The following is a 21,286-nucleotide window of genomic DNA, read 5'->3' on the forward strand; positions in this document are numbered from 1 at the left end:
CCTGTCCGCTCCTACTGGAATAGTCCTCAGTTTTCCCCCCCCCCCCCCCTTGAGGGTGGAAGTCCGAATATCTGCCGGGTTCCGTGGTCTGGAACTTTCTAACAGCCACACTTAAACGCTGACCCCTATGGATACTGGATTAGGTGGGGGGGGGAGGGGCTCTGCAGAATATGACTGCTGAATTTATCTATATGATACCAGCTGCTGAATGGTTTTGCCCTGCTGGTTTGTGAGTTTTCCTTTTGTACTTTAGCCAACGCTTGTTAAGCTGTAATTTATGTTGAAAAAACATGCTGTGATGTATTGCTGTATCCGTTTTGAGACCAATAAAAACGTTTCTGTTAACAAAAAAAAAAAAAGTATCACAGGCTCCTCCCATGTACATAAGTATCACTGACTCCTCCACTGTACATATGTTTCACAGGCTCCTCCCAGGTACATAAGTATCACAGGCTCCTCCCACGTACATAAGTATCAGAGACTCCTCCCATGTACATAAGTATCACAGGCTCCTCCCACGTACATAAGTATCACTGACTCCTCCAATGTACATACGTATCACAGGCGCCTCCCATCAGGCTCCTCCCATGTACACAAGCATCACAGGCTCCTCCCACGTACATAAATATCAGAGGCTCCTCCCACGTACATAAGTATCACATGCTCCTCCCATGTACATAAGTATCACAGGCTCCTCCCACGTACATAAGTATCACAGGCTCCGCCCATGTACATAATTATCACAGGCTCCTCCCATGTACATAAGTATCACAGATTCCTCCCACATAAGTATCACAGACTCCTCCCATGTACATAAGTATCACAGGCTCCTCCCATGTACATAAGTATCACAGGCTCCTCCCATGTACATAAGTATCACTGACTCCTCCACTGTACATATGTTTCACAGGCTCCTCCCAGGTACATAAGTATCACAGGCTCCTCCCACGTACATAAGTATCAGAGACTCCTCCCATGTACATAAGTATCACAGGCTCCTCCCACGTACATAAGTATCACTGACTCCTCCAATGTACATACGTATCACAGGCGCCTCCCATCAGGCTCCTCCCATGTACACAAGCATCACAGGCTCCTCCCACGTACATAAATATCAGAGGCTCCTCCCACGTACATAAGTATCACATGCTCCTCCCATGTACATAAGTATCACAGGCTCCTCCCACGTACATAAGTATCACAGGCTCCGCCCATGTACATAATTATCACAGGCTCCTCCCATGTACATAAGTATCACAGATTCCTCCCACATAAGTATCACAGACTCCTCCCATGTACATAAGTATCACAGGCTCCTCCCATGTACATAAGTATCACAGGCTCCTCCCATGTACATAAGTATCACTGACTCCTCCACTGTACATATGTTTCACAGGCTCCTCCCAGGTACATAAGTATCACAGGCTCCTCCCACGTACATAAGTATCAGAGACTCCTCCCATGTACATAAGTATCACAGGCTCCTCCCACGTACATAAGTATCACTGACTCCTCCAATGTACATACGTATCACAGGCGCCTCCCATCAGGCTCCTCCCATGTACACAAGCATCACAGGCTCCTCCCACGTACATAAATATCAGAGGCTCCTCCCACGTACATAAGTATCACATGCTCCTCCCATGTACATAAGTATCACAGGCTCCTCCCACGTACATAAGTATCACAGGCTCCGCCCATGTACATAATTATCACAGGCTCCTCCCATGTACATAAGTATCACAGATTCCTCCCACATAAGTATCACAGACTCCTCCCATGTACATAAGTATCACAGGCTCCTCCCATGTACATAAGTATCACAGGCTCCTCCCATGTACATAAGTATCACTGACTCCTCCACTGTACATATGTTTCACAGGCTCCTCCCAGGTACATAAGTATCACAGGCTCCTCCCACGTACATAAGTATCAGAGACTCCTCCCATGTACATAAGTATCACAGGCTCCTCCCACGTACATAAGTATCACTGACTCCTCCAATGTACATACGTATCACAGGCGCCTCCCATCAGGCTCCTCCCATGTACACAAGCATCACAGGCTCCTCCCACGTACATAAATATCAGAGGCTCCTCCCACGTACATAAGTATCACATGCTCCTCCCATGTACATAAGTATCACAGGCTCCTCCCACGTACATAAGTATCACAGGCTCCGCCCATGTACATAATTATCACAGGCTCCTCCCATGTACATAAGTATCACAGATTCCTCCCACATAAGTATCACAGACTCCTCCCATGTACATAAGTATCACAGGCTCCTCCCATGTACATAAGTATCACAGGCTCCTCCCATGTACATAAGTATCACAGGCTCCTCCCATGTACATAAGTATCACAGACTCCTCCCATGTACATAAGTATCACAGGCTCCTCCCACGTACATAAGTATCACAGGCTCCTCCCACGTACATAAGTATCACAGACTCATCCCATGTACATAAGTGTCAAGGCTCCTCCCATGTACATAAGTATCACAGACTCATCCCATGTACATAAGTGTCAAGGCTCCTCCCATGTACATAAGTATCACAGTCTTTGCTCAATACTTTGGTGAAGCTCCTTTGGCACCAATTACAGCCTCAAGTCTTGTTGAGTATGATGCTACAAGCTTAGAACATCTATTTTTGGGCAGTTTCTCCCATTCTTCTTTGTAGGAGCTCTAAAGCTCCATCAGGTTAGATAGGGAGCGTCGGTGCACAGCCATTTTTTAGATCTTTCCAGAGATGTTCAATTGGGTTTAAGTCTGGGCTCTGGCTGGGCCACTTAAGGACATTCACAGAGTTGTCCCGAAGCCACTCCTTTATCATCTTGGCTGTGTGCTTAGGGTCGTTGTCCTGTTTGGAAGATGAACCTTCGCCCCAGTCTGAGGTCCAGAGCGTTCTGGAAAAGGTTTTCATCAAGGATGTCTCTGTACATTGCTGCATTCATCTTTCCCTCAATCCTGACTAGTCTCCCACTTCCTGCGGCTGGGCCAGACAGCACCACTGGTTGCTAAGTAGCAGGCAGTTGCTGGACAGCATCATTGGTTGATAGGATGCAGGCAGCTGGGCCACAGCATTACTAGTTGCTCTTGCTAGGACAGGACACTGCCACCGCAACCAATGGCACTGTAGCCTGGCCACCAGCTTCCTAGAAACTTAAAATGCTGTGAGACTGTGCATCATTGGTTGTTAGGATGGTGACTGCTAGACCACACAGTGTCTTTGGTTCCTAGGATGCAGGGGGCTAGGCTGGACAGCATCATTGGTTGCTAGGATGCAGGCAGCTGGGCTGGACGGTATCATTGGTCGATTGTAGCCCAGCTGTCTGCATCCTGTGTCACTAGTTGCTTTTGCTAGGACACTGGCACAGCAACCAATGACACTCTAGCCTGGCGACCAACGTCCTAGCAACTTCAAATGCTACGAAACTGTGCATCATTGGCTGTTAGGATGCCATCGGCTGGATAATGCAGTGCCATTGGTTGCTAGGATGTAGGCAGCTGGGCCTGATAGAATCATTGGTTGCTAGGATGCAGACAGCTGGGGCAGACAGCATGACTGGTTGATAGCAGCATTGGTTGATAGGATGCAGGCAGCTGGTCCTGATAGCATCATTTGGTTGCTAGCATACAAGTTGCTGGGCAGTATCATTGGTTGACAGGATGCAGGCAACCGGGCCACAGCATCACTAGTTGCTGTTTCTAGGACACTGGCACCGCAACCAATTACACTGTAGCCTAGTCACCAGCATCCTGGCAACTAAAAATGCTGTGTGACTGTCATTGGTTATTAGGATGCCGTTGGCTGGATAACACAGAGTCATTGGTTGCGAAGATGTAGGCGGCTGGGCCTGATAGGATCATTGGTTGCTAGCATGCAGGCAGCTGGGTTGGACAGTATAATTGATTTATAGAATGCAGGCAGATGAGCCAGACAGCATAACTGGTTGCTAAGATGGAGGCAGCTGGGCCTGACAGAGTCATTGGTTGCTATGGTACAGGCACAGCCATTGTCCTAGCAACCAACTCACACAGGGCAACGTTTCTAAGCTGCAGTGGAGGATAGACTTGTTTTGATGTGGTCACTCCAGTTTGCTCCACTGGCAGCAGACCCCTGAATATATATTACATTTTTGTTTTTAGACTCTACCAGCCTTTCATTTTATAAAAAGCCTCCGTGAAGCATACCCAGAGAAGTAAAGTGGTGCACATGAGTAGATCTGTGTGCGCATGCGCAGAAGTTTAATTACTATTCGGTATACAACATCATTTGGAAGTTCAACACAGACAGCAAACTAGGAGGCCAGGGTGCAACCAGCTAGAAGAGGTTCTTCGATCACCATTGTGCACATTCGCTCCAATCCAATCCCTTCGAGGGTTTATCTTAGTAAATCATCCTCACTGGCTACATTGTATACAAGGATTTCCTTCCTCCAGAGCTGTATCTGTCCGATGGCTCGGTGTTTTACCATTGTCACTCACATATTGCACAGCTGGGCCAGCATGCTCCTCCTCTCCGGCTATAATTAGTTTGCTCAGAGTAGAGCAGGATGACTTGTACTTGCTCAAAATAAGAAAATAAGAGGGATTAGGGAAAATTGTGTGTCTCCGCAGATCCATATATAAGAACAGGGTATTATTAGGTCATTCCTCCTCCGAAAAGACTTTGCTTGCAGTATTAGGACAAGTGCAGATTGTAGTCACCCTCCATCTCTGCAATCACCATCGGTGGTGAACAGATCAGACCAGTGGGATCTAGAGAGATTCAGAACTCTGCAGGTCCTGGACCGAGAAGGAAAATTCCACAATATGTGGTTGGTTGGTGCCAACTGTCACGTCAGGTGCTGGGTTTTTGTGCTTCCTGATTGGCAATTTTTGTATGAATTAGAAATATGTTAAAAAAATATTATGAGGGTTTTTCGATAGTGTGGTCGACTTGTTAACCAAAATGTATCTTTTTTGGTATTCTGACTCCAGTAACATCAGGTTGTATGGAAGGCTGCAATGATCCATATATTATACTATACGTATATGGCTAATACTCAAGTCCGTCGGACAATCCCCCCGTGTGTGGGCTACGGCGGACTTTTTTTACCCAAAAGTACGGCGGACTTAGAAAGTATTTTTGCACTCCAATAAATCTGGCCGTGTGTGTGCCAGTCCGCTGTACTTTTGAAATGAACAGACTTTTCCCGCCCGGAGAAAAGTCTGCTCATTTTGAGCGCGTCTCCAGGTAGCCGGGGCCAGCATCACCTGGTATGGACTTAAAGGGGAATCCCTACGCTGAAAAAAATCGGCGTGGGGGTCCCCCCTAGGTCCACATCAGACCCTTGTCCGAGCACGCTACCCGGCTGGCCAGGAAAGGGGGTGGGGACGAGCCCCCCCCCTCCTGAGCCGTACCAGGCCGCGTGCCCTCAACACCCCAAAACACCTTGTCCCCATGTTGATGAGGACTAGGGCCTCTTCCCGACAACCCTGGCCGTTGGTTGTCGGGGTCTGCTGGCGGGGGGTTTATCGGAATCCGGGAGCCCCCTTTAATAAGGGAGCCCCCGGATACCGGCCCCCCACCCTATGTGAATGAGTATGGGGTACAATGTACCCCTACCCATTCACCTGTGAAAAAAAGAAAAAAAAACACAACACACAAGGGTTAAAATAGTTTATTGCACAGCTCCGGGAGTCTTCTGTCCCTCTTCGGGGGTCTTCTCGCCGGACTCTTCCGCTATCTTCTGCTAGCTCTTTTGCTAGCGGAGGAGCCTGGCTTTCTTCTTCGCCGCCCTCTTCTTCCGACTTCGGGGGTCTTGTCCCCCTCTTCGGTTCTTCTTGCCGGGCCACCGTGCCTTCTTCTAGCTCTTTTACAGACCCAGAGGATGCTGGGACTGTGACATCATAATAGGCGGGGACATCATCCGGTGATGTCCCTATATAAGTCGCTGCGCGCTGCGTCCCTGCCATTGTGAGCGGAGGATGCGACGAGGCAACATCTGAAGAGAAGAAGAGAAGAACAGAAGACGGCGACAGAAGACCAGGCCACCGCCTGTAAAAGAGCTAGAAGAAGGCGCGGTGGCCCAGCAAGAAGAACCGAAGATGGGGACAAGACCCCCGAAGTCGGAAGAAGAGGGCGGCGGTGAAGAAGAAGAAAGCAGGACTCCTCCGCTAGCAAAAGAGCTAGCAGAAGATAGGGGAGTCCGGCGAGAAGACCCCCGAAGATGGACAGAAGACCCTCGGAGCTGTGCAATAAACTATTTTAACCCTTGTGTGTTGTGTTTCTTTTTTTCACAGGTGAATGGGTAGGGGTACATTGTACCCCATACTCATTCACATAGGGTGGGGGGCCGGTATCCGGGGGCCCCCTTATTAAAGGGGGCTCCCAGATTCCGATAAGCCCCCCACCCGCAGACCCCGACAACCAACGGCCAGGGTTGTCGGGAAGAGGCCCTTGTCCTCATCAACATGGGGACAAGGTGCTTTGGGGTGGGGGGGGCCGCGCCCCCCCTTCCCCAAGGCACCCCCCCATGTTGAGGGCACGTGGCCTGATACGGCTCAGGAGGGGGGGGGGGCGCTCGTCCCCACCCCCTTTCCTAGCTGGCCGGGTAGCGTGCTCGGATAAGGGTCTGATGTGGACTTAGGGGGGACCCCCACGCAGATTTTTCGGCGTAGGGATTCCCCTTTAAGTCCATACCAGGTGACGGGGCCAGTGACGCCTCCTTCGCTGGCCCCAGCTACCTGGAGACGTGCTCAAAATGAGCGGACTTTCCTCCGCATGTGTGGGCGAGTCCGTTCATTTCAAAAGTACGGCGGATAGTCCGGCGGACTTAGTACGCCATATTAGTCTGCTGAAAAAGTGCCGTGTGTGGGCAAGTAGCTAGTTCGGAAGGTCCGGCGGACAGTCCGGCGGGAAGTCCGCCATACTAAGTCCGCCGGATAGTCTGCTACGTGTGTACGTGGCACAAGACCTATATGATGTTGTTGGGACAGCCCATCCAGAACAATGGCCACTAATATAGAGTTGCTCCCCACAGCCATTAATATGGATCCCTATCCCCCTACCATGGCCATTACAAAGGAGTTGTCTACCCTTCATGGCCATTAATATTGAGTCGTCCCTACCATAACCATTAATATTGAGTTGTCTACCCTTCATGACCATTAATATGAAGCCACCTAACCTTCATGACCATTACTACAGAGTCGTCTACCCTTCAAGCCTATTAATTTGGAGTTGTCCCCACTACAACCATTAATATAGAGTGGTCTACCCTTCATGGCTACTAATATCAAGGGGTCTACCCTTCATGGCTATTAATATGAAGCAGTCTACCATTCATGGCAATTAATGTTGAGTCGCCCCCAGCATGACCATTAATGTGGAGTGGTCTAACCTTCATGGCTATTACTATGGCGTTGTCTACCATTCATGGCCATTATTATGGAGTTATCTACGCTTCATGGCCATTATTTTTGAGTTGGCCCCACCATAACCATTAATATGGAGTTGTCTACTCTTCATGGCCATTACTATTGAGTCATCACCACCATGACCCTTAATGGCCATGGTCTGCCAGCCCTTTAAGGGGTTTTACATGCTGGGAGGTGGGGCGGGGCTTAGGGTCATGCAACCGCCGTGAATGGCTGTCACAATTAGAAAATTCGTCAGCTGCCCAGCAACTGTCAGGAGCATGCTGTTTGCGCAAATGCACGCAAATAAGGAGCCGTTCAGCACCAAGGCCTGGCCACCGAGAAGTGCCATATTTGCCTGCGGCCAGCACCAAGGAGTTAACATGGAGTTGTCTACCCTTCATGACCATTAATACGGAGTTGTGTACCCTTCATGGACATTATTGAGTTATCTCAACCATTATCATTAATATGGCATCGTTTATCCTTTGTGGCTACTGATATGAAATTGCCTACCCTTCATGGCCAATAATATGGATGTGTCTACACTTCATGGCCATTAATGTTTAGTTGACCCCACCATAACCATTAATATGGAGTTGTCTACTCTTCATGGCCATTACTATTGAGTCGTCTCCACCATGACCCTTAATGGCCATGGTATGCCAGCCCTTTAAGGGGTTTTACATGCTGGGAGGTCGGGCGGGGCTTAGGGTCTTACAATCGTAGTGATTGGCTGTCACGATTGGAAATTCGTCAGCCACCCAGCAACTGTCGGGAGCACGCTCTTGGCACAGCGCTGTTTGCACGAATGCACGCAAATAAGGAGCCGCTCGGTGCCAAGGCCTGGCTGCCGAGAGGTGGCATATTTGCCTGCGGCCAGCACCAAGGAGCTAATATGGAGTTGTCTATCCTTCATGACCATTAACATGGATTGGTCTACCCTTCATGACCATTAACATGGATTTGTCTACCCTTCATGACCATTAACATGGAGTTGTCTACCCTTCATGACCATTAACATGGAGTTGTCTACCCTTCATGACCATTAACATGGAGTTGTCTACCCTTCATGACCATTAACATGGAGTTGTCTACCCTTCATGACCATTAACATGGAGTTGTCTACCCTTCATGACCATTAACATGGAGTTGTCTACCCTTCATGACCATTAACATGGAGTTGTCTACCCTTCATGACCATTAACATGGAGTTGTCTACCCTTCATGACCATTAACATGGAGTTGTCTACCCTTCATGACCATTAACATGGAGTTGTCTACCCTTCATGACCATTAACATGGAGTTGTCTACCCTTCATGACCATTAACATGGAGTTGTCTACCCTTCATGACCATTAACATGGAGTTGTCTACCCTTCATGACCATTAACATGGAGTTGTCTACCCTTCATGACCATTAATATGGAGTTGTCTACCCTTCATGGACATTAATATGGAATTGTCTACCCTTCATGGACATTACTGAGTTATCCCCACCGTTACCATAAATATGGCATAGTCTATCCTTTGTGGCTACTAACATGGAATTGCCTACCCATCATGGCCAATAATATGGACTTGTCTACACTTCATGGCCATTAATATGGTGTCGTCCACACCAAGACCATTAATATGGCGTTGTCTACCCTTCATGGCTACTAATATGGAATTGCCTACCCTACATAGCCATTAATAGGGCGTTGTCTACCCTTCGTGGCCAATAATATGGAGTGGTCTTCGCTTTATGATCATTAATATGGTGTTGTCTACTCCGCATAGCCATGATTATTGATTTGTCTACCCTACATGGTCAACAATATAGATTCCCATTCCCCACCATGGCTAAAATATTTAGTTGTCTACTCGTCATGGCTATGAATATGGAGTTGTCTACCCTTCATGCCCATTAATATTGAGTCAGTCATCCCCATGATGATGATTGTTATGGAATGGTCTACTCTTCATGGCTGCGAATAGGGGCTTTTACTTTTTAAATGACACGGTGTCACTCACGCATTACTGTATTTTTATCTGGACTGTGTGCTTTATCTGTGGCCACATAAATGTTACTTCATGGTTTATATAGAAGCAAATTTCATTTGTTTATTCATCATCCTCCAATTTATCTACTGGTTTCTCATGGATACCCTGACTTTTCCAGCACGCAACATATGGCCTTTGTGTTGCTAATATGGAGTTATCTACCCTTTATGGCCATCACTATTGAGTTGCCCCCATCATGACCATTATTATATAGTAGGGGTGCAACGGGTCGTCACCGATCCGTGATTCGAACGGGTCACCCGGCTTGGCATATGCCGCGCTCTGCGGTCTCGGCCTTAGGCAAGGCCGTGGCTTCGGCCTAGCTCCAAAGCGGCGCCCATATTTCTACACCCAGGCCGTTTACAATGTGATTGGTCCGATGGAGCGATCACTTGTAAACAAACCGGTGTCATGTCATGACGCCGGTTCCGCTCTCCCCTCTCTGTACTAATCTATACAGTAGAGGGGAGAGATTGGATGGAAGCAGCCATCCCTCCATACCCTGCCAATACTCTGCAATACCCTGCAATACTCTGCCATACCCTGCCAATATTACAGTGGGGGAGATTGTGGATATTACAGTGGGGACTATATGGTGGTGGAATTTTCAGAGGTTTTTGCAAATTAAATTATTATATGCTGATCCTAAAAATGATCCAATCCATGACTCTGATCTGAGGAACGATCCGATCCGTAAGTTTTTTGATCCGTTGCACCCCTATTATATAGCGGTCTGCGCTTCATGGCCTAATACTGAGTCACCCCCACCATGAACATTAATACGGAATTGCTTCTCTATAGCATCTCCCACTCTTCTGGGAAACCTTTCCACAAGAGTTTGGAGGGTATCTGTGGGAAATTGTCCCCATTTGTGAGGTCAGGTAGTGATGTTGGATGAAAAGACCTGGCTAACCATTGGCATTCTAATTCATCCAAAAGGTATTCAGTAGGGATGAGGTCATGACTCTTGTGCAGGACAGTTGAGTTCCTTCCACACCATGGCCAATAATATTGTCAGCACCCTTTACAGCTTTATCAGCTTCCACTCTTCTGGGAAGACGTTCCGCAAGATTTTGGAGTGTTATCTTGATGAGAAAACCTGGCTCACCATCAACATTCCAATTCATCCCAAGGGGGTTCAGTAGGGTTGAGATCACGGTTACTGTGCAGGACACTTGAGTTCCTCCATGATCTCAAACCTACTGAACACCTTTGGGATGAGAAGACCTCACCCCATAAGGTGTTCCATAAGGTTAGTGGCAGGTACTGAAGTTGGATCAGAAGACCTGCTATTGAAGGGTTGGGTTGAGGTCAAGGCTCCTGTGCAGGACACAAGTTCCTCCTTACCAAACTGGACATACAACATCTTTAAACTGCTGACTTTGTGCACCTGAATAGCTTGATCATGCAGTAGATTCTTGAGGGCAGAAAAAGGTCTGTTAAGTGTTATCACCTAGAAAAAAAAAAAAAGAGTTGAATGTACAGACTATCACCGCAGCTCAACCAACGGTTTTCAACTGTTTTACCACCCCAAACCCCCCAGCCACTGTGTGAAGAAAGTCTACATTTGTCCATGTCCAGATTCATGTACCAATAAGAAATTAGCAAATCTGTTCAAATTAGCTCAGCAATATGCCCAATCGGCAGCTCTGAATCATCTTCCAGGGTCAGATATGTCCGATTGTTACATTTCTATGTTTGCCATTAGACTTCATTGTAAAGAAGATGGAAGCCGCAGCCGACTGGCATTTAGTTTAGTTTAACTGGAAATTAAAGGCATCAATGAATCGTTATTCAATCATTAATACTGTGTGGCCTTTTACAGTTTCACTTTACACCTCGTCCTTGTCAGCACAGAGACCATTATATCTAATATTTATATATGGGTCATATACTATATGTGGCTTGAAAATACTTAGCTTGGAGAAAAAATAAATAAATCGCCAGCAAATCTGGAAACAAAAACATATTCTGTCTCCTATTACCCTCCACCAATCCTTCCCACACTTTACCTTTTATACAGGTATCCATGTAAATAGAATGTGTGTGTATATATATATATATATATATATATATATATATATATATATATATATATACACATACACACACACACACACAGTGCCTTGCGAAAGTATTCGGCCCCCTTGAACTTTTCAACCTTTTGCCACATTTCAGGCTTCAAACAAAGATTAAAAAATTTTATTTTTTGTGAAGAATCACCAACAAGTGGGACACAATTATGAAGTGGAACGAAATCTATTGGATTTTTGAAACTTTTTTAACTAATAAAAAAATGAAAAGTGGGGCGTGCAAAATTATTCGGCCCCCTTGCGTTAATACTTTGTAGAGCCACCTTTTGCTGCGATTACAGCTGCAAGTCGCTTGGGGTATGTCTCTATCAGTTTTGCACATCGAGAGACTGAAATTCTTGCCCATTCTTCCTTGCAAAACAACTCAAGCTCAGTGAGGTTGGATGGAGAGCGTTTGTGAACAGCAGTTTTCAGCTTTTTCCACAGATTCTCGATTGGATTCAGGTCTGGACTTTGACTTGGCCATTTTAAACACCTGGATACGTTTATTTGTGAACCATTCCTTTGTAGATTTTGTTGTATGTTTGGGATCATTGTCTTGTTGGAAGATAAATCTCCGTCCCAGTTTCAGGTCGTTTGCAGACTCCAACAGGTTTTCATCCAGAATGGTCCTGTATTTGGCTGCATCCATCTTCCCCTCAATTTTAACCATCTTCCCTGTCCCTGCTGAAGAAAAGCAGGGCCAAACCATGATGCTGCCACCACCATGTTTGACAGTGGGGATGGTGTGTTGAGGGTGATGAGCTGTGTTGCTTTTACGCCAAACATATCGTTTTGCATTGTGGGCAAAAAGTTCGATTATGGTTTCATCTGACCAGAGCACCTTCTTCCACATGTTTGGTGTGTCTCCCAGGTGACGAGACTTTTTATGGATATCTTTGAGAAATGGCTTTCTTCTTGCCACTCTTCCATAAAGGCCAGATTTGTGCAGTGTACGACTGATTGTTGTCCTATGGACAGACTCTCCCACCGCAGCTGTAGTTCTCTGCAGTTCATCCAGAGTGATCATGGGCCTCTTGGCTGCATCTCTGATCAGTCTTCTTGTCTGAGCTGAAAGTTTAGAGGGACAGCCAGGTCTTGGTAGATTTGCAGTGGTCTGATACTCCTTCCATTTCAAAATGATCGCTTGCACAGTGCTCCTTGGGATGTTTAAAGCTTGGGAAATCTTTTTGTATCCAAATCCGGCTTTAAACTTCTCCACAACAGTATTACGGACCTGCCTGGTGTGTTCCTTGGTCTTTATGATGCTCTCTACGCTTTCAACAGAACCCTGAGACTATCACAGAGCAGGTGCATTTATACAGAGACTTGATTACACACAGGTGGATTCTATTTATCACCATCAGTCATTTAGGACAACATTGGATAATTCAGAGATCCTCGCTGAACTTCTGGAGTGAGTTTACTGCACTGAAATTAAAGGGGCCGAATAATTTTGCACGCACCACTTTTCAGTTTTTTATTTGCTAAAAAAGTTTAAAATATCCAATAGATTTCGTTCCACTTCACAATTGTGTCCCACTTGTTGGTGATTCTTCACAAAAAATTTAAATTTTATATCTTTATGTTTGAAGCCTGAAATGTGGCAAAAGGTTGAAAAGTTCAAGGGGGCTGAATACTTTCGCAAGGCACTGTATATATATATATATATATATATATATATATATATATATATATATATATATATATATATATATATATATATATATATATATATATATATATATATATATATATATATATATATATATATATATATATATATATTAAAGTTGGGGGATAGTAGCTCCGCGGGAACAAGTGCATAAACCGGTCAAAGGTGAAACCAAAAAGACTTTTATTTATAATTAAATCAAAATAAGGCTTTTCTTCAGCATACAAATCAAAACGTAAATTAAAGTCCGCTTATCTTCAGCACAAAAAGACCAAGAAAAGAAAGCACCTACAGTTCTGTAGTTGCGTCTTCGCCCCAAAGTTTTCAGAGTCCTTATAGCAATCTTTTGTAGCCTCCAAGATAGCAAAACAGCTCCTCAGATAGGTGCTAATCTCCTACTCCTCCTCACCACCACTTCTCTATTACTTCCTGTTGTATGAGCTGTCTTCTTGGAGGCCTTTAACCCCCTGTGTGCAGAATCCCTGTGGTCAGGGAGGGAGGCTCTTTCCCACCCAAATGTCACTTCAGAGTCCCCCACATTCCGGGTCCCAACTATCTCTCTTTTAATATAGAGAGGACCGCAAGTCAGTCCTCTCCTAAAGACTATCTCCGGAATTTCTCACCCATTTTTCGGTGACCCCTTGAAGCCTACCGGGATTTCCTTAAATGGACCACAACCCAAATACAGGTGCTACATAGCACCCGTCCAGGACCCAACCTTGGCGTCCTGTACATATCCCCCCCTCTGCCTCAACGCAGAGGTGTTGGAGGCACCACTTGACATCATACAATGGACAATGGACCTGGGAGAGGGCATCGGCATTCTGATGTTGTCTCCCGGATCTGTGCTCTACCACGAAATTGAACTCCTGGAGACAAAGGAACCACCTTGTTACCCTGGCATTAGTTTGCTTATTTTGCCTCATCCAGATCAGTGGGGCGTGGTCGGATACCAGACGAAACCTTTTGCCTAGGAGGCGATACCGCAAAGAGTCCAAAGCCCACTTAATGGCAAGACACTCCCGCTCCACCACCGTGTAGTTTTTCTCCACTGCCGTCAGCTATCCTACTTAGAAAAACTATGGGATGCTCTTCCCCGTTGATCACTTGGGACAGGACTGCTCCTAACCCTTCATTTGAAGCATCTGTCTGTACTACAAAATCCTTAGTAAAGTCCATAGCAACGAGCACCAGATCCTGGCCCAATGCCGTCTTAAGCTTCTGAAAAGCTTTTTCGGCATCGTCATTCCACTTTACCATCACCGACTTTCTGCCTTTGGTCAGGTCAGTTAATGGTGCAGCGATGGTGGCAAAGTTTGGGATAAACCTCCGGTAGTAGCCAACTATGCCCAAAAACGCTCTGACCTGCTTTTTGGTTAGGGGATGGGGCCAGTCCTGTATGGCTTTTACTGTACTCATTTGGGGCTTCACCAGCCCTCTACCCACAATGTACCCTAGGTACTTGGCTTCCTCCACCCCAATTGCACATTTTTCTGGATTGATGGTGAATCCTGCTCTTCTCAAGGAGTCTACGATTGCCTGAACTCGGGGAAGATAAGACTCCCGAAGACTATGTCATCCAAATAAACAGAAGCGTACCAATGATGTGGGCACAAAGTTTTGACCATGGCCCTTTGGAATGTAGCGGGGGCAGAGTGTAAACCAAATGGCATTCTTCTGTATTGGAAGTGGCCTTCCGGGGTAGAGAAGGCCGTTTTCTCCCTAGCTTCCTTGGTCAGGGGAATCTGCCAGTACCCTTTCGTGAGGTCCAGCATGGTAATATACCTGGCAGGAACCAACCTCTCAATTAGCTTACCTGTGGCATGGGATAAGCATCAAACTTGGAGATTTCATTAAGTTTTCTAAAGTCATTGCAGAAGCGAAGAGTGACGTTGGGTTTGGGTACCAACATGATTGGACTCGACCACTCGCTCTGTGACTCCTCAATGACATCAAGCTCAAGCATTCTTTTGACCTCTTCAGACACTGCCACTCTATGAGCTTCTGGGATACGGTAAGGCTTTAACCAAATTTTTACATTGGGTTCAGTTACAATGTCATGCTCGATGACATTGGTGAGTCCCGGCAACCCTGAAAACATGTCCCTATTTCTTTGAAGGAACTCTTTTGCTTGCTGGGTTTGGGGCCTAGTTAAGGTAGCAGCCACCTGCACCAGGTCGATCCCTGCATGGTCTCCTGACTGTACCTCTACCACCGCAGATACCTGTTCTCTGTCTCTCCAGGGGTTCAACAAATTTATGTGATAGATATGGTATGGTTTTCTTTTCCCTGACTGGTGTACCTCGTAGTTTATCTCCCCCACTTTTTCTTCTAGCTCAAACAGACCTTGCCACTTGGCCAAGAACTTGCTCTCCACTGTGGGTATTAGGACAGCCACCCGGTCTCCTACTTGAAACTGTCTGACTTTCGCAGACTGGTTATACACCCTTCTTTGGACAACCTGAGCCTTCTGCATGTGCTCTCTCACCAGCGGCATCACCTTAGCCACCCTCTCTCGCATTTAAGAGATATGCTCTACCACGGTTTTGTGTGGTGAGGACACTTTCCCGCGTTTCCTTTACCAGATCAAGCAACCCCCGGGGCCTTCGCCCATACACTAGCTCAAATGGCGAGAAGCTTGTGGACGCTTGTGAAACCTCCCGCATGGCAAACAAGAGGGCAGGGAGTAACATATCCCAATCCTTCCCGTCTTTCTGGACGACTCTTTTTAGCATGGACTTTAGAGTTTTATTAAACCTCTCAACTAGGCCATCGGTCTGTGGGTGATAGATGGACGTCTGCAACTGTTTAATCTGAAACAGTTTGCACAAGTCCACCATCACCTTAGACATAAAAGGGGTGCCCTGGTCCGTTAGTATATCTTTGGGAAATCCAGTTTGTGAAAACATTTGAAATAATTCCCGGGCAATGGCTTTAGAGGAAGTTTTCCTCAAAGGAACTGCTTCTGGATATCTGGTTGCGTAGTGTAGGATGACTAATATATATTGGTGCCCCCTTGCCGACTTTACCAGGGGTCCCACGAGATCCATAGCGATCCGCTCGAATGGAACCTCAATAATTGGCAAGGGTACCAGAGGGCTTCTATAGTGGGGCACTGAGGCAGTTAACTGGCAAACGGAACAAGATGCACAATATCTTTTAACCTTAGCCTTCACCCCTGGCCAGTAAAACCGGTCGGTTATCCTGGCCTCTGTTTTCTCTGCCGCCAAGTGTCCTCCCAGTGCTTCGTTTTGGGCTAGATCAGGTAGCATCCACCTATAGGGTTGGGGAACCAGCAACTGCTCTATAGTTGCCCCGCGGCTTTCAGCCACTCGATAAAGCAAGTACCCCTTCAACGCAAAATGAGGAAACCTCTGATATGCCCCTGGCATTTGTGAGACCCCATCCACAACAGAAACCTGCTCTCGGCATTGACCAAGGTAGGATCCCGCAACTGGGCGGTGCCAAACGCACCCCTGGGTACATCCAGGTCTGGGTGCACTGGCCTTGAGGATGTTTTCCCTTCACCCTCCTCAACCGGGAACTGCAGCGGGGAAAGCTCCTCGTCGTCCTCACCCAGCATAACCTGTAACGGGAAGACTTCTTCCCCCTCAGAGGTTAACTCTGTTTTGAAACCTGAAACAGAATCATCCTTTAACTTAACATTCTCTGCAATATCATTATCAGTAACCGGTATCTCTGTATCAGTGGGGTGTGTTGTGGGGTTTTCAGGCCTGTCTCTTCCAGGCCCAGTGTCCCCAGTTCTCCTGGCTGTGCTGGTAGCCCCATCTGTACCTGGCTCCACAGTTCAAAAAATAGTGGACAGTCCCGCCCCACTATAATGTCATGTCTTAAGCTTCTCACTACCCCGACCTCTTGTGTCACTGAGGTATGGCCATAGGACAGAGTCACCGAAACCAAGGGGTACTCCTTGGTGTCGCCATGGATGCACACTACACGTAGGGTTTTTTTTACAGGGCCAAATCTCCCAATCACCCGGGCACGTACAAGTGTTACCATGCTACCAGAGTCCAGTAGTGCCCTGGCAGGAAGGTGGTTCACCCACACTTCACACTCAAACCGTCCTGCAATTGGATCCAGATGAGTGGCACAGACTCTTTGCACATAGAAGGAGCTTCTCCGACCACTCCCGCAGTCCATATGTTCCTCCTGAAGTGGGCATTGCGCCCGGGTATGTCCCCAGGACTGACATCGCCAGTCTCCCATTCTTGGGACAGGAACCACCCTTCGAGGTTCTGCAGCAGACAATGCAGTTTTGCGGGTCCCAATGTCTGGCAGGGCTTCTCTCCTAGGTGCTATGGCTGGTTTGGTTGCCCTTGGTGTGGGTTCCCGACGCTTGGCAGGCCCAAGCAGGTCCTCCACTACGGTGTACCTTTCAACCAACTCAACCAGCTGGTCAGCGGTTGCAGGGTCTCCATGGCTTAACCAGTGCTGTAGGATATCTGGTAGGGACTGCAGGTACCAGTCCAAAATTGGCCTTTTGCGGGTCACTGGTGAGGAAAGGGGAGAGAATGCCGGCACATTGGTCATGGGGCCACCCCTCTCTCCGCTATCCTCTCAAAGGTGGTGAGAAAGGCCTCTACATCATCATTGGGTGTCAGTTTTTGTAAAAAATGGCTGGCCCTCACAGACACCTGGTTGCCAGCGGCGACAGCCGCTTGTTCTCGTCCCTGAGCCAGCCGCTGTACTGTCTCCTGACAGGCAGCCACCTGTGCTTGAGTGGACTCCTGCTGAGATGTAAACTGGGCGGCTAGCAGCCGTGTGCTTTCCTGCTCTGCAGCTATGGCCTGTGCCAGGGCCTGCTGCTGCTGAGCCATCGCTTCCTCATGGCAACGGTTTGCGTCTGCTGAAGCTTGCTGCTGGGTCACGGTGGCTTGTGCCAAAGCCCTGATGACCTCCTCCATGTCTTTACCTGCTGCTTGCAGCGTCTGAGCTGACTTCACCCAAGACATGCCATTTCTACACAGTCTCTTTTAAATGTAATTTTTTGGTTTTTAAAAGTTTTTTGCGGCTGCAAACGCAGTCAAAGGTGAAACCAAAAATACTTTTATTTATAATTAAATCAAAATAAGGCTTTTCTTCAGCATACAAATCAAAACTTAAATTAAAGTGCGCTTATCTTCAGCACAAAAAGAACAAGAAAAGAAAGAACCTACAGTTCTGTAGTCGGGTCTTTGCCCCAAAGTTTTCAGAGTCCTTATAAAAATCTTTGTAGCCTCCAAGACAGCAAGACAGCAACACAGCAACCTGTTAATCTCCTACTCCTCCTCACCACCACCTCTCTACTACTTCCTGTCTTATGAGCTGTCTTCTTGGAGGCCTTTAACCCCCTGGGTGCCTAATCCCTGTGGTCAGGGAGGGAGGCACTTTTCCACCCAAATGTCACTTCAGAGCCCCCCAAATTCCGGGTCCCAACTATCTCTCTTTTAACCACCTTCAGACCGGACCATTTTGCTGGTAAATGACCAGAGGTCTTTTTACAATTTGGCACTGCGCTGCTTTAACTGGTAATTGCGCGGTCATGCAATGTTGTACCCAAACAAAATTTGCGTCCTTTTCTTCCCACAAATAGAGCTTTCTTTTGATGGTATTTGATTGCCTCTGCGATTTTTATTTTTTGCGATATAAACGTAAAAAGACCGCAAATTTTGAAAACAAATGATATTTTCTACTTTTTGTTATTAGAAAAATCCAATAAACTCAATTTTAGTCATACATTTAGGCCAAAATGTATTCAGCCACATGTCTTTGGTAAAAAAAAAGTCAATAATTGTATATTTATTGGTTTGCGCAAAAGTTGTCACATCTACAAACTAAGGTACGTTTTCTGGAATTTACGCAGCTTTTAGTTTACGACTGCCTATCTCATTTCTTGAGGTGCTAAAATGGCAGGGCAGTACAAAACCCCCCCAAATGACCCCATTTTGGAAAGTAGACCCCCTAAGGAAATTGATAAGTGGCATGTTGAGCCCATTGAATATTTTATTTTTTTGCCTCAAGCGATTGAATAATGACAAAAAATAAAATTTTTTTTTTTTTTTTTTACACAAAGTTGTCACTAAATGATATATTGCTCACACATGCTATGGGCATATGTGAAATGACACCCCAAAATAAATTCTGCTGCTTCTCCTGAGTACGGGGATACCACATATGTGGGACTTTTTGGGAGCCTAGCCGCGTACGGGGCCCCGAAAACCAAGCACCGCCTTCAGGCTTTCTAAGGGCGTAAATTTTTGATTTCACTTCTCACTACCTATTACAGTTTTGAAGGCCATAAAATGCCAAGATGGCACAAAACCCCCATAAATGACCCCATTTTAGAAAGTAGACACCCCAAGCTATTTGCTGAGAGGCATTTTGAGTCCATGGAATATTTTATATTTTGCCACAAGTTGCGGGAAAATTACAAACTTTAATTTTTTTTTTTTTTTTTTTCACAAAGTTGTCACTAAATGATATATTGCTCACACATGCTATGGGCATATGTGAAATGACACCCCAAAATAAATTCTGCTGCTTCTCCTGAGTACGGGGATACCACATATGTGGGACTTTTTGGGAGCCTAGCCACGTACGGGGCCCCGAAAAACCAAGAACCGCCTTCAGGTTTTCTAAGGGCGTAAATATTTGACTTCACTCCTCACTACCTATTACAGTTTTGAAGGCCATAAAATGCCAAGATGGCACAAAACCCCCACAAATGACCCCATTTTAGAAAGTAGACACCCCAAGCTATTTGCTGAGAGGCATGTTGAGTCCATGGAATATTTTATATTTTGCCACAAGTTGCGGGAAAATTACAAACTTTTTTTTTTTTTTTTTTTCACAAAGTTGTCACTAAATGATATATTGCTCACGCATGCCATGGGCATATGTGAAATGACACCCCAAAATAAATTCTGCTGCTTCTCCTGAGTACGGGGATACCACATATGTGGGACTTTTTGGGAGCCTAGCCGCGTACGGGGCCCCGAAAACCAAGCACCGCCTTCAGGCTTTCTAAGGGCGTTACAGTTTTGAAGGCCATAAAATGCCAAGATGGCACAAACCCCCCCCAAATGACCCCATTTAGGAAAGTAGACACCCCTAAATTTAGGGGTACACTAGTGAGACTAGGTAATAAATGGCGGGTGCCCTGAAACTATAAAAAAAATAACTAACCAACCAGCGTCACCTGTAACAGTTATATGGTGATCACTGGTGAAAGGGTTAACTAGGGGGCAATCAGGGGGCTTTATGCGGTAGTATATGGGGGTCCCTGGCGCTATAAAAAGCTGCGGTGAACCTAAATACCTACCTGCCTAACTAGCGTCACCTGTGACACTAATACAGTGATCAGAAAAACGATCGCTTATTAGGCTGGGTTCACACTGGAGAGATGTGGGAACGCCACGAATGCGCGGCGGGTTCCCGCATCACATGCCTCCCGGCGGCAGTTCACACTGCCCTATGCGAACTGCTGGGAGTGTCAGTGAAATGTTAATGACACCCCCAGATCAGTTCGCATATCGCAGTGCGATCTGCAAACTCGGATCGCATGGTGTGAACACCCATGCGATCCGATTCTGCTGCGGACCAAAAAAAGGGTCCCGTGCGAGTTTGCGGCGGGTGCGACACGAATTCAGCCATACTATCTGTATGGCTGAACTCGAATCGCACAGAGATCGGATGTGATTTGCACTGCAGTGCGGTGCGAATCACATCCGTTCTCATAAACCGCTGCAATGTGAACCCAGCCTTAGTGACACTGGCGACGGGGGGTGATCACGGGGTTAAACCTTTATTGGGGGGGTTAGGGGGGTACCTTAGAACTAAAGGGGGCTAACCCTAACTGCCCTAACAGTTATTACAGTCACAAATGACACCAATGCAAAAAAAAAGAAAAAAAAAGCAATTGGTGTCACTGTGACTGGGGGGGCAGGGGTAATTGGGGGGTGATCGGGGGGTAAAGGGGGGGTGTGAATGTGCCTGGCATGTTCTACTGTGTAGTGTAGTGCTTGTGCAACTCACCGATGCTCTCTCCTCGGTGCCGGAACGAAAAATACCGACACGGAGGAGAGA

General features: G+C 46.6%; 1 long non-coding RNA gene across 1 annotated transcript in view; it reads right to left on the reverse strand.

Moving 5' to 3' along the window:
• The window catches only part of LOC143967209 (uncharacterized), an 87,883-nt gene that overhangs the window by 56,412 nt on the left and 10,185 nt on the right, over positions 1–21,286 (reverse strand). The window contains exon 2 of the long non-coding RNA XR_013271633.1: positions 10,845–10,907. This is a non-coding gene — a long non-coding RNA (uncharacterized LOC143967209). The remainder of the gene's footprint in view (positions 1–10,844; positions 10,908–21,286) is intronic.

This window comes from Lithobates pipiens, unplaced genomic scaffold (assembly GCF_037356315.1).
Source record: "Lithobates pipiens isolate NorthernLeopardFrog02 unplaced genomic scaffold, aLitPip1_a1.2 Scaffold_1, whole genome shotgun sequence".
Lineage (NCBI taxonomy): Eukaryota > Metazoa > Chordata > Amphibia > Anura > Ranidae > Lithobates > Lithobates pipiens.